The 26,306-nt window shown below is 45.2% G+C and overlaps 1 long non-coding RNA gene across 7 annotated transcripts in view; it reads right to left on the minus strand.

The window, feature by feature from the left end:
- The window catches only part of LOC120098867 (uncharacterized), a 48,574-nt gene that overhangs the window by 16,366 nt on the left and 5,902 nt on the right, over nucleotides 1–26,306 (minus strand). For 3 of the 7 annotated variants that reach the window (XR_010061084.1, XR_005497529.2, XR_010061082.1), the window contains exons 2-3: nucleotides 19,974–20,063; nucleotides 15,569–15,732 (exon numbers count right to left, since the gene is read on the minus strand). This is a non-coding gene — a long non-coding RNA (uncharacterized LOC120098867). Of the gene's footprint in view, nucleotides 1–14,511; nucleotides 14,764–15,568; nucleotides 15,733–19,973; nucleotides 20,064–26,306 lie in introns of those variants that run through there. The other 4 variants (XR_010061083.1, XR_005497531.2, XR_005497530.2 and 1 more) reach the window with 3 other exon arrangements.

Below are 26,306 nucleotides of genomic sequence, written 5' to 3' on the forward strand. Positions count from 1 at the left end.
GCCTTCCGGTCCCCGCCCCGCCTCCAACCCCCACCCCCACCCCCTGCTAGATTTGCCGCACTGAGCATAAGGCAGCTCATTCATTTCTCTGCAATTTTGTCTCGTCATGCAAGTCAGCCAAGAGCTTTTCGACACTCATCTCCCTCAGCCTCTTTGAAACGTTCTTCTAAGTTTCTTCTCCCATTGAGACTTGGTTGGCTTTCCATTAATGTAATTTGCTAAATCATTAATATAACGACACATCAAGCAAGCAGGCGTGAGGGCGGGAGCCATGGTAAATTACTGGGGATTTATGTCCAGCTTCATCATTCTTGATGCCCCGGTATCAGCTTTCAGATCGTTAGAGTCTGCTTATTCCTCTAATCTCTGGGAGCAGAAAGGAAATCATTCATCACCTTAGGAACAGCCAGACACGCCGCATAAATCTGAATCTAGTGCTCTGGCAAGCTTATCAGGAAAGGGATTCAGTTTTAATGGTGCGCGTTTCCTCCTTGGTAAATTTATATCAACACTAAATACTCATTATTTCTTGAATTACCTGTTTGATAAATAGACCATAATCTTGCTTTAGGGCCCAGCAGGCTCATCAAATGGAAATGTCATTTTTCTTCTTAAAAAAAAAATCTGTTTTTTTGTGCACGTGTGACAGTGTGTGTGTGAGAGAGAGAAAGAGAGAGAGAGAGAGAGAGAAAGACAGAGACAGAGACAGTGAGAGAGAGAGAGAGAGAGAGAGAGAGAGAGAGAGAGCGCATGCGCACACCGCTCCCATGCATCCGCAGAGTCCAAAGGAAAGCTTGGAATACTACTCCATAGGCACCATCTGCATTTATTTACTTTTCAGACAGATCCTCTCCTGGCACAGAACTCTCCAGTTTGGCTAGCATGGTTGGCCTGAGAGCCACAGGGCTCCCGCCTGTCTCCACTTTTATCCAGCTCTTTTTTACACGGAGTCTGCGGATTCAACTCTGGTCTGTCTTGATTTCAAGGCAAGTGCTCTGCCCACTGAGCAATCCCACCAGCGCCAATCTATTTCTTCTTTGCCCATCTTTCCACTTGTCCTCCAGTCCCAGAGGTCCTTAGGAGGCACAGAGGCTGCTTCTCTGAGGGCAGCTCTCTCTGCGTCCCTTGGGGGTCAACTCTTCAGATCAAGGAGACCTGCATTTATTGGGAGTGAAAAGCCCGCTCAGCAGAAACCATCCGCCTAGACCTTGAGTTCTTACACTCCAAACTGGTCCTGATGTTGGCTCGTTCTCAGGATGAGTGCCGAGTAGCACCTGTGTATGACACAGCTTCATCTCCAGACCGTCTACACCACGCTGGCAGTTGCTGGGCGCTCATTTTGTCCTGAGTCTCTCCATGTTTTTACGGGTCATTACAAAATGTGGCCAAATCGCACTTGGCTGCGTCCACTCACAGGGCGCCTAGGAAATGCAACCTTATCATCTCTCCGGCCACTTTTTAAATGCTTTATTTCTTCTCCTTGATTTATAATTTATTGATAACTCAATTTCAATTAAAATGCTTTTCTCAGACCCAGAAAGATGGCCCAGCAGGACTGAGATCTGACCCCGGGGACCCCATGGCAGCTCACAACCATTCGTAACTCCAGTCCCAGGGGACCTGCCGCCCTCTTCTGGGCTCCTTGGGCACTGCATGCATATGGTGCACAGCATGCACCTACACACATTAAAAAACAAAACAAAACAAAAAGAAAACCTCATGCGTTTCTTGTGCTTAATACCCAACTCTAGATTGTCAAGTACCCTGAGCTGTGGTTTTGTCCAAACAAATCCTTGAAACCAACATGAGGTAAGTGCAAATTAGAAAGGATCCAAAGCTAAAGAGATGCTGTGGCACTTTCCTTAGGTGGTAAGTAGCATGGGTCAGACATATTGAAACCTGATCAGCCGCTTTCTTCCAGGCCCCAGTCTGCTGCCAAATGCTACTGACTGGTGTCTTAGTTAGGGTTTCCATTGCTGTGAACAGACACCATGACCAGGGCAACTCTTACAAAGGAAAGCATTTAATTGGGGCTAGCTTACAGGTTCTGAGCGTCCATTATCATCATGGCAGGAAGCATGGTAGCCTCAAGGCAAACTTGGTGCTGGAGAAGATGCTGAGGGTTCTACATCTTGATCCAAAGGCAATCAGGAAGAGGTTCTCTTTTGCAGGCTGCTAGAAGACTCTTTCCTGCCCTGGGCAGAGCTTGAGCATTAAGAGTCCTCAAAGCCTGCCTACACGGTGACACACTCCTCCAACAAGGCCACACCCACTCCAAGACCACACCCACTCCAACAAGGCCACACCCACTCCAACAAGGCCACACCCACTCCAACAAAGCCACACATTCTAACAAGACCACACCCACACCAAGGCCACACCCACTCCAACAAGGCCACACCTCCTAATAGTGCCAGTTCCCATGGGCCAAACATATTCAAACCACGCCAACTGGGTTTTTTTCTACCCCGTGGAATGATTGTATGGGTGTGGATCTGTCTGATGGGGTTACTGTGGTTCTGTTTTCAGAGAATGAGCAAGTGATGTGAAGTTCGTTCTCTGAACCGATTCCTCTTCGAAACCTTCATCACTCCAAGAGTGATGTGGATGTTGGGGAGGAAAACCGAATCCCCAGCTAACCTCAGAAGACACGGGCTGCGAAAACAAGAATTAATGCATACTGTTAAAACGTCCTCGCTCTTATGAAGAAGACGACTTCTTGTTCCCAGAAGGCAGTTTGAGGAAAATGGTAAGGAAGGCACGGATTGGGATTTCTAAACAGAACCAATACGGGAAAATGCTGGAGCCAGGAGCCCTATAAAACATAGGAGACAGAATATTTAGCAGACTCACAGCCCTAGGCCTTCCCAGCCAGGAAGTAAGCTAGCTGTTAGCTTTCTTGGCTCCCAAATTTTTGTTCTCGCCAGGGAAAGCATTTCCTCTAGATGACCACCAGTATTCTTTCATGTTATTGTATGTCCAGCACATTGTAGGTATTCTATAAACTTTCTACTATGCCAAAGACCCAGGCTGAAGACTACAGGGGGAAGAAATGGGCCGTGGGACCTATTAGCACACAGGGCTGTAACGCGCACATGCACGCATGCGCACTTATGAACTGAGCTGCAGCTAATTCTCTTGATCACAGCAAGCATCCATCATGCACTGCGCACACAGCTGCCCAGCTCTCCTCTTCCTCACTTACAGGGAAGTCAGTAAGGAGCTAATGTTGGTCTGAGAGAGCTTGCATGCCCAAGAGCCCTGAATGTCCAAGCCTAATGCTGCCAGTTATTATTAGACCTCTCTCCCTTTTAACCACCTGGGGACAGTAGAGAGACAAACCTGTTTCACAGTCCTCTTTGCCTGACAAATGGGCCTCCCATTTAATCTGCCCACAGAGGGCAAGCAGCGAAGGGAGAGAAAATTACATCTGTGGGTGTTAGCATGCTCCAGTGCCATCCTGCCTTTTTATCCTTAAGATAAATGTTCTGTTTTGCAACAATACCCACAGGAAGTTACAAAAACAGTAAAAATCCTGTGTACCCTCCAGCCAGCTTCCCCCACACAAGAGGCTAGGGGCTTGGGACAGGGAAACAGAAACTTGTCAGAGAAGAAAGTCAGGATTACTGTTTAACCTCCTGTGCTGCACAGCTGTCTCAAAGATGACCACGGTGTTATCATTCTAGGTGTCTACCAGTGCACGATGCATTTAAAATAATTAATTGAGGGCACTAGGCTAAGGTGGCCCGGTGCCCAACTAAGCAAACCATACTCAGCCCAGTGTAAAGAGTCTTGACCAGTGGGAGACCCATTGGCCTCTGACTGCACCAGAACAATTATGGCTTCTCCCTTTTACCCATCAACGGTTTCCTTTACCTTTGAGCTAAGCTTTAAAAAAATTTTTTTTCTTCCTTTTCCTGATTTGGTGGAAACCCTAACCTGCAACAAGGTCTGGAGCAACAGATTCGCACATTTCTGTCTCATCTTAGAGTTTTTTTTGTTTTTTTGTTTTTGTTTTTTTGTTTTTCTGTTTTTTGTTTTTGTTTTTTTGGTTTTTGTTTTTGGGTTTTTTTTGTTTTGTTTTGTTTTGTTTTGTTTTGTTTTTTTTTTTGATGTGCCAGAAGTTACAGCATCCTTCACGGTTCTGTGTCCCCGCAGGCTCAGAAGGATGGCTCCTCCCATTCTTCATCATAAGCCACAGGCACAGGGAGCTCCAATGGGGATGGATAAAGGGATGGACTTTGCCGGGATTCTGGGCTGCTTAACCTTTCTGTGGTTTGGGGGATTTACAGGGTCCCTATAACTGTATGCACAATAAGTAGTCTTGGGCACTTGATGATTTTACCCTGGCTCAGTTATGTGCATGGGGGATAGGGGGAGCACAAGTTGATGTGTATTGAAATACATGCTTTGTGTAATGCCTTGAAAGTCACTATGTATGAGGAAGAAAGAGGTCTGAGGAAAACATTCATGGGAATGAAGGGTTTTCCTCTGAGGGAAGCTGGGGACATAGGAACTGGAGCAGGGAGTGCAATCTGTCATTGTCCTTTTGAATCATCTTTAGTTTTGTTCCTTTTTTTGCAGTTTGGCAGCTCAAGTTTTGCACCAGAGAATAGAGCATGATTGGATTCCTCTGATGGGCTCTCAGGGTCAAGTAATGTAGAACCAAGGCCCACACAGAGAGTGGGAAGAAAATTAAATGACTGCCATTAAGACATCTTCCTGTTGGGTGATGAGTCATGAGCACCATGCATCTGGCATTTCTTCTTGGCTCTTGGCTGCAAACCGGAAAGGGGGAAGACTCGATGTGTGTCTCTGTCTCCTTAATGGCTTAGATGAGAAAGACCAGAGTCCTTTCGAGTTCAGCAAGAGACAAGGCAAATAAGCCCTCGCCCTCCTCCCATGCCTCTCACTCTGTTGAGCAAATACAAAAGCAAAGAGATGTATAATGTTAGCTATGGCCACACCATGTGAAAACATACATGGGAAAAGGGCCTCTGTTTTGGATAAACAAACAATTGCTGAAAACACAGCAATTCGGTTCCTAGAGGTCAAGTGACCCATTCCTCTAGATCTGTGGTTCTCAACCTGTGGGACACAACCCCTTTTGGAAGTTGTATAAGCAGATGTCCTGCACATCAGAAATTTATTTACATTATGATTCATAATAGTAGCAAAATTACAATTATGAAGTAGCAAAGAAATAATTTTATGGTTGGGGGCATCACCACAACATGAAAAACTGTATTAAAGGGTCTCAGATTCTTGATTTCCTACTCTGAATCTCCAATAATGGCTACTTACCATCCCTCAACTGGCCACTCACAGGTTACCTGTAACGATGACCAGTTTTAGCCAAGGAGGGAAACTTTTCAATCTCCTTCCAAATTCCTTCCTGTAAAGACCATGGGGGGGGGGGGTCACCACTTGGCCATGTGGGGCTAAACTCTTCTCAGAAGTCCCCACTCCCAAATGCTGGTGTCTGCCTATAGGGTTAATAACTCTTCAAATAAACTCAAACACCAATCCACTTCAGTGTCCTCCCTTGAACCCAAAACGCTTCATTTAGCTGAAGACAAGATCTGAAGCAGACATAGACAATCAACTTTAATGCCTGAATAGGAAATGATCGGACATATCTATGTTTAGACTCATATGACAGAGAGAGATCATACATTTTTTAAAAGTCAAGTCAACACAGATTTCAATTTTTAAAACAGACATTGCTATCTGTGAGGAAGAAAAGTTTAAAGTAGTCCTGGATGGTAAGTATCCATCAATAAATGAATATTTTAAAAAAATAGGGCAGATCTGAGTTAGATGTGGCTCAATGATAGAGAAATTGCTTAGCAGGCCCAAGGGCCTGTATTCCACCCTCAAGACTGGGATAGGAGTAGGGGTGGGTTTGGGGCTAGGGATGGTGGTGAGGGGTAACACATATACACAGTGATACACAATGAAACAGCTTTCAGCCTTCAAAATGGAAATCTTGTCCGTTGTAACAATACAGATGAGCATGGGAGATATTTTGTTAATAAGCGGAACAGAAAAGGGCAAATGCTTTCCTGTATCACATGCAGAATCTAGGAAGGTTGAACTCCTAAGGGAAAAAAAGACTAGAACAGTAGTTACCAGAATCTGAAGGAGAGCACAAAGAGGAGGGGAGGAAAAGGAGATTTTAGTCAAAGAATATAAAACTCTACTTCTCAATGTTCCCGTTACAAAATAAATATGTGAGCTAACACAGGTGCTAATTAGCTTGATTTAGCAAATCTACATCAAAGACCTGCTTTAAAGCATTAGATACCATACAGCAACTATGCAGGATTTTCTGTCAAGTTAAAAAATAAAGAAAACAATTTTACCTGGCCAACTCATGGAAGAGTGAGTTCTCTAGAACCTGCCCAGCATGCACAAAATCCTGGGTTCAACACAGTATAAACTGGTTAAGGTGCCACATTCTTATAATCACAGTACTGAGGAGAGAGAGGCTACCAAGGGGTCCAAGGTTTTCTCATCCATGCCTACAGAATGAGTCAATGTTAACCTGGGCATCACTCTAAAAAAATTAAATACCTGCAAAGTAATTGGGTTATGGAAGCCTCTATTTTCTCTATTCTAAGGTATGAAAAGCCATGTCTTTGGCCACAAACTCACCCTGTAAGCTGTTTCTGTTGGTTTCCCTGGTACTGTTTGTATTTTGTTTTAATTCTGCTTCCTCAAGAGAGACTGACCCCAGGGTAGATCACATACCCAGGTGATCTTGCTGAACCTTCTCTCCATTCTAACTGGTTAAATAAAGGCTGGAACCTCTAATTGGGTGTAGGGCGGTGGGCTGTGAAAGGTACCCTGATTCCTGATCGAGAGGGGTCAAATCCCCAAGAGACCCTAAAAGGAATGGCAGGTTCATTTCCAATCTCCCAGGATATGAGGGCCTCAGGATATCAGGATATCTGTGCACCCCCCCCCAAAGGACCCCTGTAGGGAGGTTTGAGACAGACCAGTCATATAAGGCAATGGCCCAAGCCCCTCCTCCATAGGTGAGGATGTGACCACAGGTCATGTAGGCTCATGACTGATCAGTCATAGAAACAGGACCACGCTCCGAATATGTAGATGAGGTCTTCCCAAGCTCTCAGGCCAAAGCAATAGGAAGTGCCTGCTGTCAGACACTGACCCATCCAAAAACCTGTATTTAAGAGTCATGTTCGGGGGCTGGGGATTTAGCTCAGTGGTAGAGCGCTTACCTAGGAAGCACAAGGCCCTGGGTTCGGTCCCCAGCTCCGAAAAAAAGAACCAAAAAAAAAAAAAAGAGTCATGTTCAGAATTAAAGGTGTGCAGGAAGCATTCCATTGTCTGAGGGTTTCTGTCATAAGAGCTGTAACACTGCTGCTTGGGGAAGAGATCTGCTCTCCTGATATCACTGCCAGAAGCTCCCCTGCACCCATTGCCAGTCAGTCCCCTCCTGGCTCAGCATGATCCAGGCAACCAAAATGGCAGCAGCGGCAAAAAGGAGCAGCACCAGCAGCAGGAGGCAGCGAAAGGTGTTCCCCCAACCCCTATCTGAGTTCTCTCCCCGCTCACCCAAACTCACGCACCTAGCTGGGCCGGAGATGACTGTGGAAAGTCCTAGGAACCAGAGCCCTACCATCGGGCAGGGTGGGACTGGAGGTCTCGGAGGGGGGAGGAAGGAGAAGGAGAGAGAGAGGGGATGGGGGAGGAAAAGGTGGAAGCCAATATGGAGCAGAACCACGTGGCCAGAAAAAAAAACTGCAAGTAGCAAAGGGTCCCATAGATGAAGAGTAAGGGAGGATATTGATAGATCTGCCCAACCTAGGCAGATAGCTTATAAATATAATAACTGGGTTGTGTGGTTTTTATACGGGCTTACTGGAGTTGGAAATTACTGCAATAAATTGGCGTCCACATGAGGATTAGAACCAACTAACCTGATAAAAGTCCTCTTCCTCCTCTTCCTCCTCCTCCTCCTCCTCCTCCTCCTCCTCCTCCTCCTCCTCCTCCTCCACCACCACCACCACCACTAGCACCCCCACCACTCCATCCCAGAATACATGACTGAGGCTTTGATCTAAGGCTGCAGTAATGTGTGGACTAAAAGCTGACTGGGTCTGAGGGTTCTACAAAGAGCTGCTGAGAAGGTCCCTCCCCAAGCCCAGGCAGACAGTGGCAGAGCAGGGCAGCACCCCAGCCTGAGCTAGGACTTGGGCAGTACCAGTATTGGGTTCCCTGAGTCTAGGAAGGGACAGGAGACACTGGAATGGGACTGCCTGTGAGCTGACCAGGGCATCTACGTTAAATATAGTAACTGAATTATGTATTCTTTATTCGGGCTTACTGGAGTTGGAAATTACTGCAACAAACCATCAAATAACTATAAAACATCTGCCAACTAGAGTGGAAACACTGTGTTCTTACCTTCAGACAAACCCCAGCCTTGATAGCACAAAAGGTAGACATCAATAATTCACAGATCCTGTGGTCATGTTACTCTGATGCTTGGCACCCTCTCTCCTGAAGAATGTGTCTCTCTACTGGAGAATGATTCTGAACAAATTAACATTCAATATCTAAACTCCATGGAAGTGAGCTTGCTGGTATCCTGGTACTTATACAGAGAGATGATTAGATGGACCGGTTACTTTTCCATTGCTGTGAGCAAACACCTGACAAGAAGTACTTAATAGGAGGAAAGGTTTATTGTGCCTCACTGTTGAATTCATCGTGGTAAGAAAGGTTGTGGCTATGGTAAGGGTCCATGGCAGGGGGTGGAGGGTGGAGGGTGAAGCTCCTTGCTCACATCTCAGAAAGCAGAGGAAAGAGAACATGAGAGTGCAACTGGCTTTCTCCTTTTACCCTTCTTTCTATTCAGCGTGTTATGGTGCCGTTCACCTTCAGAGTGGGTCTTGTTCAGCTCATTCTCCCTGAAAATGCCTGCACAGACCCACCCAAAGGTGTGCCTCATAAATGCTCTAGGTGTTGTAGTCCATCAGACTGATGACTGGAACTAACCACTGTATAAAGACACCATATGAAACTGTTCAGCACTAAGCCATGGGAGACAGGAACAAAGACTGACTGGCCATCCCCTAGAAACGCTTGTGTGGTCCCAGGCCATGCTGAGGCCCAATCAAGAGTACTAAAAAGACAAATTCTAGAAGAGATTGCCATAGCAAGTAAAGCTGAAATAGCTTGGCATCCACTGTGCAGGAGAGCGCCCTCTGCAGGAAAGATATTCCAACAGCCAGATCACCACTTAAAAAGAAGTACCAGCCTCTGGAGGAGGTAGACCAGAACTCCACAAAAGTATCTGCTTTTTCTCTCTCTGGTCAGTGGTAGCTGAGAAGTGTTTTTCCAATTCTAGTGTAAAAACTGATTTAAGCACAACCCCTCTACTGTTGTTGCTGTTGTTGTTGCTGTTGTTTTTGTCATTCAGAAGATTCTCCCAAATTGAAATATGCCCCTCCTGAAAGAGGGGAGCTCAAGAGACTCAAAAGCAAAATGAAACCAAAAGGAGAAAGATAAAACTTAGAAGTTTCACAAAATCCCCTCTCCAAGGTCACACAAATAAGAACTGCAAAGGAGAGGAAATACAATGACAAGTTTTACTGTCTGTACATTTTTCAGGGACCTTCAGGGATACAGGTTTTGTGGTTCATCACCCACGTTTACATGAGCTTCTTAGCAATACGATTCCCTCGAGTCATCTCTACCCATGTGTCTTAGTTAGGGTTTTACTGCTGTGAACAGACACCATGACCAAGGCAACTCTTATAAAGGACAACATTTAATTGGGGCTGGCTTACAGGTTCAGAGGTTCAGTCCATTATCATCAAGGCAGAAACATGGCAACATCCAAGCAGGCATAATGCAGGAGGAGCTAAGAGTTCTAAATCTTCACCTGAAGGCTGCTAGCAGAATACCGACTTCCGGGAAGCTAGGACGAGGCTCTCAAAGCCCACACCCACAGTGACACACTTCCTCCAACAAGGCCACACCCCCTCCAAGGCCACACCTCCAAATAGTGCCACTCCCTGGGCCCAAGCATATATAAACCATCACACCACGTAAGCAAGCCCTTCAACCATAGTCTTGTAGGTAATCCCCAAAACTCTCCAGTTCACGAGACTGGAGTGGATGATACTTTGATCGGTCTTGAGTCTGCAGCGAGAGAAAATAGGCATTTACTCCGACCTTCCCAGGAAACGTTGACACAACACTCTTCTGTGGTAAGTAATGCACAGCTTCCAAAAGTCCAATTGTAAGTGATTCTAACGGACTCAGAGAGCCCCTGGGTATATTTTAACTGCAATTATTATGGTAATATCAAGTTACTTATAATTAAACAACCAATATTCAGATACACTTGCATTTATTTACTACATAAAAAGTTGCTACCAATTTCATAGCTTAGTATCTATTTACGATCTCACAGCTCTGCAGGTCAGAAGTCTGGGCATGGTGTGGCTGGATTCTTTGGTGATGGAGCATTATTAGTAAGAGGCAAGGGCAGCAGAACGGCTAAGTCAATAAAGGTGCTTGCCACTAAGCCTGCTGACCTGAGTTACATCTCTGAGCCGACGTGGTAGAAAAGAAGAGAATCTCACTAGTTGTCTTCTGATCTCCATATACACTATGGAAAGCATACCTCACCCCGACGTGAACTGGTATGTAAGTGTAATTTTAAATAAAAAATCAAGATTGAGTTATAATGCCACAGATTGACCATTTTAAAGGACACAATTCAATGTTTGTCAATATACAGTATTCAGAAGGTTGGCAACTATCACTGTTTTGATCTGATACATGAGAAAGAAATCAGAAACCTGCCTTACTTTTCCCTGCTACCCCTCCCCACAGGCAGGGGCAGTCTCTATCCATCTGAGCCTTCTGGACATTTTATGCAAATAGAATTATACAGCATATGACCCTTTGAGCCTGGTTCCTTTCATTTATCATATAATATTTCCAAGATTACTCTAAATTGTAGCATCAACCAGTACCTTTTCCCTTTTTCATAGGTTAGCAATATTCCATTGCATGGGCATGCCATATTTACTTTATCCATTCCTTTGTTTTGTTTTTTTTTTTTTTTTCGGAGCTGGGGACCGAACCCAGGACCTTGCGCTTCCTAGGTAAGCGCTCTACCACTGAGCTAAATCCCCAGCCCCATTCCTTTGTTGATATATGTGAGGGCTATTTGCATCTTTCTTTTTTCTTCTATTTTTGAAATTGTAATATAATTGCAATATTTCTCCCTTCCCTTTCCTCCCTCAAAACTCTGCCGTACACCCTTTTCCACTCTCCTTCAAATGCATGGCCTTATTTTTTCACTGTTATTGTGTGTGTATATGTGTGCATTTACAAGTATGCATATTTATATACATATATCTATACATGTGCACATATATACAAGTATATCATATGCATATATATCATATCATCACAAACATATACACATGAATGCACATATACATGTGCGTGTACAATACATAACAAACATATACATATACATCATATAAATATATATGCATATATGTGCCTATATAAATATGTACATACATATTTATTCTTAAACATAACCTGCTCGACCCATAGGTTTCTTGTATGTATGTTTTCAGAGCTGACAGTTTAGCACTAGACAACTCGTTGGTGTGTTCTTTCCTGAGGAGGGCCACCTCTCCTCCCTGCACATTACACAGTTGCCTATAGTTCTCTGTAGAGCACTGAGGCCTTGGGGACGTTCTCCATTCACTTTGGCATGCTCACTGCTGCCATCCTCCTTCAGCTCCTGCTTAGGCAGTCATGCTGGTGAGACCTCATGAGTGTAGCTTCTGATATTACTAGCAGACACAATCTCCCAGCAAAATCCCTGCTCTTGCCTTCTTTCCGCCCCCTCTTCTGCAATGTTCCCTGAGCCTTGGGATACAGGATTGTTTTGTGTTCACCGAGGCTGGAGTGGTCCCCATTTGTCGCAATGGGAAATTTCCTTTTATCTACCACAACTTCCATTTGTAAGTGTCTTAGTCAGGGTTTCTATTCCTGCACAAAGCAACATGACTAGGAAGCAAGTTGGGGAGGGAAGAGTTTATTCAGCTTACACTTCCACATTGCTGTTTATCACCAAAGGCAGTCAGGATTGGAATTCATGCAGCATAGAAACTCGGAGGCAGGAGTTAATGCAGAACCCATGGTGGGGAGGGGAGGTGCTACTTACTGGCTTGCTTCCCCTGGCTTGCTCAGCTTGCTTTCTTATAGAACCCAAGACCACCAGCCCAGGGATGCCACCACCCACAATGGGCCCTCCCTACTTGATCAGTAATTGAGAAAATGCCTTACAGCTGGATCTCATGGAGGCATTTCCTCAAGGGAGGCTCCTTTCTCTGTGATGACTCCAGCTTGTGTCAAGTTGACACACAAAACCAGTGTTTCTTTTTTTAATGGATACATATTTCTAGCTCCCTTGGGAATATATCCATAGGTAGATTTGTGTTCACTATGTTTAAATCTTGATGAATTGTCAAGCCATTTCTCCACAGCATCGTTGCTGTCTTACAGTCCTACCTGCCATGTTTGAGGGCTCCTTGACTTTTAGGATAGAATTTTCCTTACACTGTGAAATGTTTCTGAGGGGATGAGGTATTTTATCTTTTTCTCCTTTCTGCTTTGTTTCTTTTCTATTCTTCCTCCGTGTCCCCTCTTCCCTTCCTGCGTTCCCACCTCTCTTTCCCTCTTACTACAAAATCCTTCTTAGGTTTGGTATGACTTAAGCAACTCCAATTCTCATTGGATTGTGGCTGAAGACAAATGAGGATTTTTACAGCTCACATAGCCAAGCACACCTTCAAGTTAATGTGACCAAATGATCTACTTCAGAAACTAGCTGCCTAAGACGAGATCACAAACAAGAGCTATGGAGTCATCATGATGTGCACTGACTTTGCCTCCCCTCACCCCTGGATGCAACAGCTGTCTTTTATGGCACTCGAAGAGCTTAACTATAGGAAGAGGGTCCCATGCTTCGACAGCTAAGGGAAAGAGTCTAATTTCCATAGATGCTTACCCCAAGGCATTTCAATGGCAGGAACCAAAAGGCTCCAGGGCCTACAGATGGTCAAAGCCTCTGGAATTTGGGATGGGAACAATGTGTGAGGTTTCTGGGACGAGTTAGTGAGGGTCCCTTGTTCAACCATGTACAGGAGTGTCCCGAGTATGATTAGTCACCCACCTACCCAAACCCACCAGTGAGAATAACGAAGCTCATGGTCTCTACTCCATCATTTCACCTTCAACCTTAGGACACCTTGAAAAGTGCAGCACAGAGCAAACATAGCCATCATGAACCTTCCGAGCTGTGAGACACTGTGAAGGACTGCTCACATCGGTAGGGCTTAGGCAGACACTGCTCATTTTATAGAAATTCTTGTTTTATAGAAATTCTCATTTCTATAAAAAGAAAGGCTCAAGGGAATGTGGAGTAGCAAAATTCCCACCACGTCATGTGTAAGAACTAAAATTTCAGCCTCTCCAAGTGAAATGAAAACGCTTTTCCCCATGGTACTGCCACATGTGAGCAGAGAGAACACTGAAAAAAGTTGGCACCTGATCCCACTTCTGAGAGGCAGGACTCTCAGAGGTCACCAGGTCACCAGGGTACTCCATTCATAATTGATTAATATTAGTATCTCAGGGCTGGGTTTATTTTCACAAAAGTGAATTTCTCATAAAAGCAAGCTCATGTCTGTAATCCCAGCATTAAGACGGAGGCAGAGGCAGGAGGATTATTATGAGTTCAAGGACAGCCTGGGCTACAGGGTGAGACCCTGTCAGATAGATAGATAGATAGATAGATAGATAGATAGATAGATAGATAGACAGACAGACAGACAGATGCACAAGCTAGCAAATTTGACCATTACTGTAGTTGACTAAGTGTTCCCAAAAGGGGCATGTGTAAAGGACTTTGTCTCTAGGTTAGTAAGAACTGTACAAGGTGGGACCTAGTAGGAGTCCTTAGGTCATTAAGGGCTTGTTTTAAGGGCACTGTGGGACTTGGCCTCTTCATCTTTGGTCACTGGCTTGTAGTATGAGTAGGTCATTCCCATCATGCCCTCCTACTGTGGTATGAGGTCTAATTCTAGGTTGAATGGATAAGCTCATCTGACCTTAAGGGCAGCTAAGGGCTGCAATCCCATCTGCCTGTACTCTGCTGTTAGACTGTAGACCAATGTGAAGTAAATTCATTTCCTCATAAACTGTCTTGTCTCTCATACTCTTCTATGGCACTGAATGATGGAAGATACCGTCCTCATTACGTACTTCATCTGAGTGTAGAAGTAACTGGAAAGAAAACCCCATGTGTCCAGAATTGGGTCTCTTTGGCTTGCACCTCCCCTTCTCTGAAATATCCCCCATTTTGCCTCTCTTATAATACCCTCACCTTCCCCCTCTCTACAATACCCCCACCTACCTCCCTCTCTGCAATACCTTCTCTTTTTTTTTTTAAGATTTATTCATTTATTATATATAAGTACACTGTAGCTGTCCTCAGACACACCAGAAGAGGGCATCGGATCTCTTTACAGATGGTTGTGAGCCACCATGTGGTTGCTGGGAATTGAACTCATGACCTCTGGAAGAACAGTCGGGTGCTCTTAACCGCTGAGCCATCTCTCCAGCCCACCTTCTCTTTTTAATACCTGGTTTGTTCAGTCGACAGTTTATAGAAAGACAACTCCACTTCATCTGCATGAGAAAGGGGATATAGCATCAGCAGAAAAAAGGCCTGCATTTCTGCTGTTATGATAGGACGCCATGATCAAGGCAACTTGTAGAAGGGAGGGTTTGTGGGTTGGTTTACAGTTCTGGAGGGATGAGCGTCCGTCGCAGTGGGGGAAGCATGGCAACCAGAGCGGAAAGCTGAGAGCTCATATCCCAAACTCCAATCACAGAGCAGAGAGAGCAGTGGGAAATGGCAGAGGTGTTTTAATCTCCAATCCCACCCCTAGTGACGAACTTCCCCCGGCAAAGATGTACCTCCTTAACCTTCCCAAACAATGCCAGCCACAGCGGCCCAAGTGTTCAAAGGCCTGAGAAAATGAGAGATTTTTTTCGTTCGAACCACCACGCTGTCTTCATTTCTTTTTTTTTCCTGAACTTTCCTTCATCGACTGAGATTACACCTTTTAAATCTGTTTGGACCACGATGTCATCTTTCATCGATTGTTTTCAAAAACACTTTTGCACTTCGGTTTCCCCTCTCTCTTTTAAACTCAAAGCCAGAGCGTTGCAGTCTATTTTAAATGGCGGTGCTCCCCAGAATGCACATTCCTTTGCTCTAGCACAAAGCCAGCTGGCGGGCTCTTAACCTTGAGAGGGAGCATCAATCAAACCTGACCTTGCAGACAATACATTTATAATGTAGCGACAAATTATTAATAACATCCTCACCGTGAAGCCGAAGAGGATGTTAACATGAGCCAAGTAGAGAAGCAAATACAGGGGAGTCTATCTGCACTGAAGTGGGATTGGTTCGAAATTTTAAACTTACCCTAAAATCAGAGCCGTTGAGATGGCCCAGTGGATGAAGGCACTTGTTGCCGCCACATTAACAACCTGAGTTCCATCCCTGGGATTCTCACAGTGGCGGGAATACCCACTCACTTTTCGTTTGTCTCTCCTTAGAGCAGTGCTTCTCAACCAGTGGGTCATAACCTGTTGTAAAAATATAAAAAATAAAAATGCTGTCTTTTATCCACACTAGGTCTACACCACAGTACCCCAAGATATCTGTTGGATATCTTAATTCTCAGTCATCAAAGCCTCTCACCCACTCTGCCCCATCCCATATCACACTGCCAAAGGCCTCTCTCTGAGCCTGGCAGCAATCTCTCTAACTATCTAGTTCCCAAGGCAGGTTTCCATGCCAGAAACACACATCCCAACTCCGTGGCGGCCCAGACCAGCCGTCAAACACTTTCTTACACTTAAATCGCCACAAGAAAGAACACACAACACAATAACCTTTGGCCCAGTTGATAAGATATAATTGCCCACCTAAACATACAAAGCCCAGTACACATCCATCCCTTAAGAACATTAATAACAACCTGTAAACACACAGAGTGGAATCTTAACGTCAGCTTCCATTTTCTCTCCGCCGTGACTAACCTCTCTGTCCCTCCTGTCTCTCTTCTTTTCCATTCCAGTCCCCTCCTCTTCCCTCAAACTTTTCTCCCGCCCATCCTTCCTTCTCATCCAATGACAGACCTCCTTCTATCCTGTACCTGCCCTCACCTATATTTTACAAATTAAATGGGGAGAAGGTTCTGGTGAAGTAACCAGAGTCATGAGTATGTGACTAGGCAGCCATCCTTGAGACAGTGGAATTAGCATCAAAATACAGATAACTCCAGGGCAAACCACAACAATAATCCCTTTGGGGTTGAATACCCCCTTTACGGGGGTCACACATATCAGCTATTCTGTATATCAGATATTTATATTGTCATAACAGTAACAAAATTACAGTTATGAGGCAGCAACAAAAATAGTTTTATGGTTGGGATGGTTATCACAATGTGAGGAGCTGTATTAAGGGGGTATAGCATTAGGAAGGTTGAGAACCACCACCTTAGAGAAAAGAATCAAAGAGTGAGCTATCGTGGTTGAAGTCAATTTCTTTCCCCACGTCCTTTCTCAAGTGTAGTGCAGTAAGCTTCCCCTGCTAAGAAAGAACTATGGTCCCTTCATTTCTAGCCCAGGCTCCTGTTCAGCCTTCCAGCCTCAGAAGTGATCTGTACCTCCCTGCTGGCACTCCAGTTCCATCTCCTGCAGAGCCTCTCCCTCTGATATTAGATCCTTATACTATGATAATCTGCTCAGCATTGACCTGGACATGGTGGACATTTCAAACTGAACTCTTCATATGTTCGTGCTGAAACCCACTTCTCCTGCAGTCTTCCCCTCTCCGTAATGGAAACTCCATCCTTTCGGTTCTAAGACAAAGTTCTTAAAGGTATATATCCTTGAAGTTTTAATGAGCTGTGTTACAAATCCTCCCAAGATCCCAGAGATGCACAGCCGAAATACCCAAAGCTCTACAACAAGTGGCTGTGCTGGCTAGTTTTATGTCTATTTGACTGAAGCTAAAGTCATCTGAGAGGAGGCAACCTCAATTAAGGTTCTTCTTTAAGGTGAAGGTGCTTCTATAAGAACGAGTTGTCACCATAAGGAAGGGGAGGGGGGAGGGGGATGTTTGCCCGGATACCGGGAAAGGGAATAACACTTGAAATGTATATAAGAAATACTCAAGTTAATAAAAAAATATATATATAAAAAAGAAGAAAAAAAAACAGACGAACATAAATTCATGCTATTAAATATGTGTTAACACAGCAAAAAAAAAAAAAAAAAAGAACGAGTTGTAGGCAAGCCTATGGGGCATTTTCTTAGTTAGTCATTGAAAGGGGAAGACCCAGACCATTTCGGGTGGTGCCATCCCCAGGCTGGTGGTCCTTGGTTCTGCAAGATAGCAGGCTGAGCAAAGCCAGTAAACAGCACTCCTCCATGGCCTCTGCATCAGCTCCTGCCTCCAGGTTCCTGCCCTGTTTGAGTTCCTGTCCTGTCTTCCTTTGATGATTGTTTCAGTTAGGGATTTTACTGCTGTGAACAGACACCATGACCAAGGCAAGTCTTATAAAAAGAGAACACTTAACTGGGCCCGGCTTACAGGTTCAGAGGTTCAGTCCATTATCATCAAGGGGGGAACATGGCCGCATCCAGGCAGGCATGGTGCAGGAGGGGCTGAGAGTTCTACACCTTCCTCTGAAGGCTGCTAGAATACTGGCTTCCAGGCAGCTAGGACAAGGGTATTAACACCCACACCCACACCCACAAGGCCACACCTACTCCAACAGGGCCACACCTTCTAATAGTGCCGCTCCCTGGGCTGAACAAATGCAAACCATCACAATGATAAACAGTAATAAGAGATAAGTGTAGGCCAAATAAACACTTTCCTCCCCGAGTTGCTTTGCTCATGGTGTTTCATCTCAGCACTACCAAACCCAACTAAGACGGTGACCAACTCCCTCCAGTCAGGTCCCAGGCCCTCAGGGTTCCACAGGCTCACAAAACGGCACTGCTAATGGAGGAACCAGCTTTCAACGCTTGAGTCTTGGAGACATTGCAATTAAAGCTATAACATCCGCTCCTGGGACTACAACTTCCTGTTGTTCCAAAGGTCATGGATACACCCGGCCTCGTCTTTTTGCACTGACCCCTTTCTCTTCTCAGATCTGTGTCTATCTCCTTCCTGTCCATCAAGATGTTGATAACCCTCCCCAAGACTACCCTTACCACCTCTTTTACATTTCAGCTTCTCATTCACTGAGATGTCGTTATAAAGTAAGGACACATTCACAACAGCCTCTTTATACTTAAGTGCATCTCAAATTCCGATGCGACTTCCCCACGATTCTCGATTCTCGCTGCCACAGTTCATTACGATGTTGGTCTCACAGAGGCAGGCAGCTTTGCACAGCCTTGGTGCCTCCCAAAACAAACGCTTATGGACCCTGAATCCAACCAACTGGACCCCAGTCAGGCTAGCATTGAGCACAGGGTGGGTGAGTCAACATCTGTCAAGTGGAGGGGGTGAGCAAATGCTTGCCCCTGGCTCCTTTCCTGTGTTCGCCAGCTACTCTTTATCCTAGCCTATCACTTGCTGGATATTGCAATTAAGTGTCTGTGGTTGACTCAAGATTTCTCCTTACCTGTCAAGCTGTATTATTCATTTGAGTTCCCCAGGGGGAGGGGGGGGGGAATAATAAAGGTTAGGTCAACTGGAATTGAGGTTCGTTTCCCTTGAGGAAGTTTCCTGTTTCTTTAAAGCCAGAGGACAGTATCATTAACGTTTTAAACATCTGCATGGGCTCTTCAGTCGCCGTTGCTCAGAGATGAGAGGAGGGTTGGGTGGTAGGATGGAGGGAAGTATTTTAAGCTAGTGCTTGCTTAGCTCAGAAACATTAAAAAAAAAAGGCTCCAAAATTATTTTCAAAAGAATGCCATCTTGATTGTAACTATCTTTAATACAACAACAGAAATGTACAAAATAAGCCTCCAATTAAGGGGGAAAAAAGGATGAAAAGAAAATATTTCCAGATAACGCTAAGCTGTATTTTATTGTGAATGAGACTCTATGATTAAGCTGTGATGTTTTTGAAGTTCTGCGGCTCCTCTGGAAGAAAACCAACTTCTTCAGTTATCAGCTGCTTTTTAAAAAAAAAAAAAATCTTTACAAAATCGACCGGAACAAACTCGCCCTGCGACTTTGCTAGCCATCGGTGATGGAGTCTCCATTAGAGTCAAAGCCAGAGTCCTAGTGAGCGTTAAACCAAGAACGTCACAGGTAGAACTCACCCGAGAGAAAGAAAATTCTAGTCGCAATCCCATAGGTTCTGTGTCGAATAGACAAGACACATTCAAAGGAATTACACAAGTTGACGGGCAAGGATTGAATATATATCTTCCTTTATGACCATAAATCAAATGAAATTATTGCAATGGAGGGGCTGTTAGGGAGAATCAACTGTCATCAACATTACCCAGGATTCTACTGCACAAAGTCTACAGTAGATGAGATGATTTACCACCCACCCAGAAATTATGGTCCCCTGCGGGTTTCTTTGCAGGTGCTACTGACTCTCCCACTCAAGTGGGGCCATGTGGCAAGTTCCCATCAATCAAATGGTAAGAGGAAAGGATTCCTTCTGGCACCCAGTAGAGAGCCTGCTTCGAGTGTGAGACAATATGGCGAATGAACAGAATGCTCCGTCCCCTTCTGTTTGCTAGAAGCAAAGTCAACAATCGGGGAGAAACCTACACGGGGAAGGGGCTTGGTTTTGAGACTTGCTACAGAGGAAAGCTCAGATCTGAGAACTCAGGGTCCTTACCTTCTTAAATACAGATTGGGGTCAGCAAGATGACTTGACAAGCAAGGAAGCAAACAGCCAGTCCCAAAGACCACTTACTCAAGAACCCACCTGGTGGAAGAAAAGAATCCACTGCCGAAAGCTGTCCTCAGCCTACACACACACACACACACCACATAACACCCACACATACCACATAACACACACAAAGACCACACACACATACACACACCACATAACACACACACATACCACATAACACACACAAAGACCACACACACATACACACACCACACCACACACACACCACACACCACACACCACACACACACCACATTCCACACACAAAGACCACACACACACACATACACACACACACATACCACACACACACACACCACACACACCACACACACACAAACCACATACCACACACACACAAACCACATACCACACACAAAGACCACACAGACACACACACACCACATAACACACACAAAGACCACACACACATACACACACATATACACACCACATAGATACCACACATATAACACACACACCACACACATACAAACCACATACCACACACACACAAACCACATACCACACACAAAGACCACACAGACACACACACACCACATAACACACACAAAGACCACACACACATACACACACATATACACACCACATAGATACCACACATATAACACACACACCACACACATACCACACACGAAGACCACACACACATACACACACCACCCCCCCCACACACACACCACATACATACCACACATATAACACACACACACCACACATACCACACACACACACACACACCACACATACCACACAACACACACACACACCACAGGCCACACACATACCACACACACACAAACCACATACCACACACAAAGACCACACAGACACACACACACCACATAACACACACAAAGACCACACACATACACACACACATACACACACCACATACATACCACACATATAACACACACACACCACACATACCACACACACACACACAAACCACATACCACACACAAAGACCACACAGACACACACGCACCACATAACACACACAAAGACCACACACACATACACACACACATACACACACCACATACATACCACACATATAACACACACACACCACACATACCACACACACCACACACATACCATACATATAACACACACATCCCACACACACCACACACGCACACACACAAATCACACACATACTACACACACATCCCACCACATCATGGCATGTGAGTGTGTGTGCACACATACACATATGCACACAATAACTACATGTAAACCTGGGCCTATACTTTCATGTCATAATACCTAAAAGACTTCTATTGTCTATTTAAAAACCTATGAGGCACGTATGAAAGAAGCGTGCTATTTATCCTTCCAATACTGGCTTTATTTGCTCTATGAAAACAGAAGATCAGAGAGGACCAATGGGAGAACAGAGGGATGAGAAGAGGGAAAAGGTGTATGGGGGAGGTGGAGGGATACGTTCACCATCCAATATGCACATGTGTATAATGCCCTTGATTAACACAGTGCCATGTTCAAGACTATGAACAGCTACACATTTGGGAGACAGAGATAATAAACAGGTTCATTTGTGGTAATTCCTTCCAAGCAGAATGGAAATAAAAGTTAAAAGTGGGAGAACTGTTCAGTAAATTGTAGTTTATGCCCTCAGACAGTCACTGTGTGACTAACTCTGCAGAGATCGGTAAAACGTGTCTTAAAGCTGGAGAGACTGTAGGAGAAGTAGTGGGGATAGACAGACAGATAAGGAAGACAATGGATGCCTGCGTGTATGCATTTGTAGATAGATGGACAGATGGATGTCAATAGACTCACCCATTCTGCAACACAGAGAGAGAGAGAGAGAGAGAGAGAGAGAACACAAAGGGCTAAATCCTCACAAACTGGAAAAATGCAGTGTCCAGGGTAGGTACCATGTTCTTCTGAACGAGAAGTGTCCACCACAGGCTCACGTGTTTGAACACTGGATCCCCAGTTGGTGGCGCTGTTTGAGGAGGTTGTGGAGGAAGCATGTCACTGGCGGTGGGTGGGCTTTGATTATAGCTTAGCCCCACTGTTCTTCTGTTTCCTAGTGTAAGGATAAAGGAGGTCGGCCAGGTTTTGACTCCTGCCAGCTCCTGTCACGGCTTCCCTGCCACCACCGACGCCAGCTCTCTGGAACCTTAAGCCAAAATTAATTTTTTTCTTCTTCAAGTTGCTTTTGGTCACAGCCGACAGAAAAAGAAACTGATACAGTTAATGTGAGGAAGGCTATCTCTCTCCTGCAGTGGGGATGGCTGGTAGCTTTTATCCCCACCATTTCTTTAAAGCCAGACCCCACAGACCTAATTCCACCCCTCAGTGTCTGAAGAATGCACACACTGAGCCCAATGTGTGCCCCTCACCATCAGTGACTTTCCTTCAGCCATGATACCATCCTCTAGTCTTCTGCAATGTCCTAGTGAGATTTCTGTTGCCTCAATAAAACACTAACCAAAACCAAGTTGGGGGCGGGGGGGGGGGGGATAAAGAGTTTATTTGGTTTGTATATCCTGACCCCAGTTCATCACTGATGGAAGTCAAGGTGGCAGTGTGAACGGGACAGGGACCTGGCAGCAGGAACCAAAGCTGAGACCATGGAGGAACCCTGCAGTCTTAGGGTTTTACTGCTGTGAACAGACACCATAACCAAGGCAACTCTTATAAGGACAACATTTATTTGGGGCTGGCTTACAGGTTCAGAGGTTCAGTCCATTATCATCAAGGCAGGAACATGGCAGCATCCAGGCAGACATGGTGCAGGAGGAGCTGAGAGTTCTACATCTTCATCTGAGGGCTGCTAGCAGAGTACTGAATTCTGGGCAGCTAGGAGGAGGGTTTAAAGCCCACACCCACAGTGACACGCCCACTCCAACAGGGCCACACCTCCAATAATGCCACTCCCTATGAGTCTATGGGAGGCCATTTTTATTCAAATCACCACACAAGGCAGTGGGTGATGACTTCTCCACAGCTATATACCCAGAGTCCTTCCTCAGCTAACCCTCCACCTCTTACATACTCTAACGCCATCTGAGACCAGGGGAAGCTGGGCAGAGTTACACATAGCTGGGGACAGAGGTGCAGGGAAAGGAGAAAAGGGGCCATTCTATCTCAAGTGAAAATCTAACGATACCCACCAGTCCCTCCCTCTATGAAAGAACATCAACAAGCACCATCATTTGAGGGTCTCATGAGTCACCACAGCTGCTCTGAATAAGATGTCAATATCCCAGACAACAGCATTCCACGATGCCTGGGACTCAGCCAATGTCCCTGGAGGTACAAGCCTGTATCCACACAAAACCTTGTACATGAATGGTTCCTGGCATCCATAAAGGATGTGTAAAATGTGTCACACCTGTACCGTGGGATAGTATACAGCTCTCAAAACAACCATGGCATGAAGAAATCCCAGAACCCCTCTGTGCTACGTGGATAGAACTTAGTCGCAAAGGGCCACATTGCATGGTCCCATTTATGCAAAGGGCTCAGAATAGGGAGATCCACAAAGACAGAACTCAGGCTAGCGATTGCCTGGGGCAGGGTCTAGTGAGGAGGTGAGGGGATGCTGATCGATGTGTTGATCATGTTGACGAGCAACTCCATAAGAGTACTGAGAACCAATCGTGTGTCCACATAAACAAAGAACTTGAGGTCCTCAATTAATCCTTGATGAAACCGGGTTAGTAGTCTTAGATTAAGAATCACTCAATGCACAAAATAGCAGTCTCTGTCTGAGGCTCTGTCTGTGGAGGTCGGGCCGTTGGGGCCACCACGAAATGATCTGCATAAAGCCTGGCAAGTATGTTGAGGACCCAAAGTCCCTCCCAATGCATCCTAATTGTGTTAGCAAGAGAGCAATCCATCAAGAGCTTTTAACCTTTTCAAAACACATTGGAAATCGGTATCCCGTGGCAACGACAGATCCTCTTTGTGAAATGTCAGGGGCCTCAGGCAAAGACTCCATTGTGTAAACGAACCTCATTTTCGGTGGGGATATGGTAACCGACGTTGGTCAATGGATCATACCAACGAGCTGGAGAAGGTTCTAGTTTCCGGTCAACAGCCAACATCCATGGCTTATGTGGAAGCAGACCTGAGTTTCTTTCCCGCTGAGTTATGGATAACAGTATGAGCTTTTGACTTGTTCTGGTGCGAGCCTTAACGTTAGACAGTGAAAAACAGCACGTCGTACGTTGTATAATATTGCTCAGGCAGCAATCTCTCTCACAAGAATGCAAACAAGAGTGGAGCTGTAGGATTTGCCAGTGCTCTTTTCCCTGCATTAGCTAGATTATTATTATGTTGTATGTCAGACTGATTCACGAGGGTGTCCTGACCGCATACTGTCTGTCCTTCCCAGGTGATGGGGGAGGAAGGAACTGTGGCTGCTGGCCTCAGAGAAACTCAGTTCAGTGCTGGGGCTCTGGGACACACCCTACTGAGGAACGCCCAGTGAGGTCACCTCACACCGCCCCACTGCAGCAAGCCTTTGGAAGGTTTACTTCTTAGACTTGTTGATATGAGCTCCATGCCATAACCATGGGAATTAGTTACTTCTCTTGTTGCTAAATACCTAAGAAACACCTTAAGAGAGGAAGGGTTTATTTCAGCTCGCCGTTTGAGGGATACGGCCATCACAGAGGGAAGATAACATCAGGGGCACGAAGCAGCTGGTCACGTGGTGTTCACCGTTAGGAAGTAGAAAATAGACAGGATGTGGGGCGGAGCTACGAAACCTGAAGTCCTGTTCCTAGTGGTCCACTGCCTCCATCAAGTCTCCAATTCTTTTTTTTTTTTTTCCCCTAGAGCTGAGGACCGAGCCCAGGGCCTTGCGCTTGCTAGGCAAGCGCTCTACCACTGAGCTAAATCCCCAACCCCCAAGTCTCCAATTCTTAAAGGCTCCACAACCTCCCCAAACCGGTGCTACCTGCTGGCGACTGGGTGTCCACATTCACGATCCTGTGGGGGACATTTCAAACTCCACCTACAGCACCTTGCTTTACTCTGAGAGAGACTTCCTCTGAGCTCATTACCTACTTCCTTTAATCGAGGTTTCCCCGCGCTCTTTAAAAATCACAAAAAAAAAAAAAAAAAAATCATGTTTTTCCAAACCCACAGCCTCTGGGGACATCGGAAGAGGCTTCAAACTGCCTTCAAGCCTTCAAGTTTCAAGAGAGCCTTCACCTCTCTGCTTGTGCCGTACATGTAGGATTATTTAATCGTTTTCAGTTCTTAGTTCTTGGAATACCCACGCTGCATTTTTTTTTTTTTTGAGTAAATAATGGTGGAGATGCTGGTAGAGAGACCTGGGAAGAGGCACACGCACAAAGGTTGGGTGTGTAATTGATCCACAGTGAGTGTTCACCCTGCTATACGTTAACAGGCACGGATGCCATCCTCTCTGCGACTTGAAATTAAGAGTTTAATCCAGGTACTGAGGCTTCTGAGACCTGATCGAATGTGTATCTCTCTGGTACACAAATTACTGTCAGGTAAGAAACTGGCTGCCGTTCCTCACCGAAGACTTTTTTCAAAAAAAAAAAAATCAGAATTCATAGAAAACACCATCTATCTTTTTGCATCTGAGAGTCACTTACTAAAATGCAGAAAGAAAGAATTTGAATCAAGCAGCCCAGAGATTCCTGGCCAAGAAATTACATTGGCCAAGCCTTGAATTCTTTGATCACTTTTCAAAAACGTTCCCCTGCACTTGGGTCCTGGCAAATTTGATGGAACCAGTATGGCCTTACAGGGCAGGCTGTTCTCCGACTTCATCGGTCTCTTGTTCTGGGGTGGGGGGCCCCAATTTAGAAAGAAGTTGTGGGAAGCTTTATTACAATGAATTGATGAGTTGGGGTTTTGGGGGGAGGGAGTTACTATTTTTTTTTTGCTTTGTTTTGTTTGAAAGGTTCCGCATTTTATTACTAGACAGACCATACTCCCCATTTAGACATGAGCAAGACTCCAGGTTAAAAATGTTGAACTCCATCAGGTAGGATTGATGCAGGACTATGATCTAGTATGAACCCTCAGTCTTGCCACTGTGTGGATCCTTAGAGACCCGGATTCGTTCTCCTCCAGTGTCTTCTCTTAGAGTTGCACCTGACCTTGCGATCAGTTTTCACTTAAATCCCCTGAGGGATAAGACAATTTTGCTTTTGTTTCTTGGCCAGAAATTGCCCCATCCTGAAAGTTTTATGAGAGGACATGGCAAGATCCCAAATCAGGTATAGA

The sequence above is a fragment of the Rattus norvegicus genome, chromosome 20 (assembly GCF_036323735.1).
Source record: "Rattus norvegicus strain BN/NHsdMcwi chromosome 20, GRCr8, whole genome shotgun sequence".
Classification (NCBI taxonomy): Eukaryota; Metazoa; Chordata; class Mammalia; order Rodentia; family Muridae; genus Rattus; species Rattus norvegicus.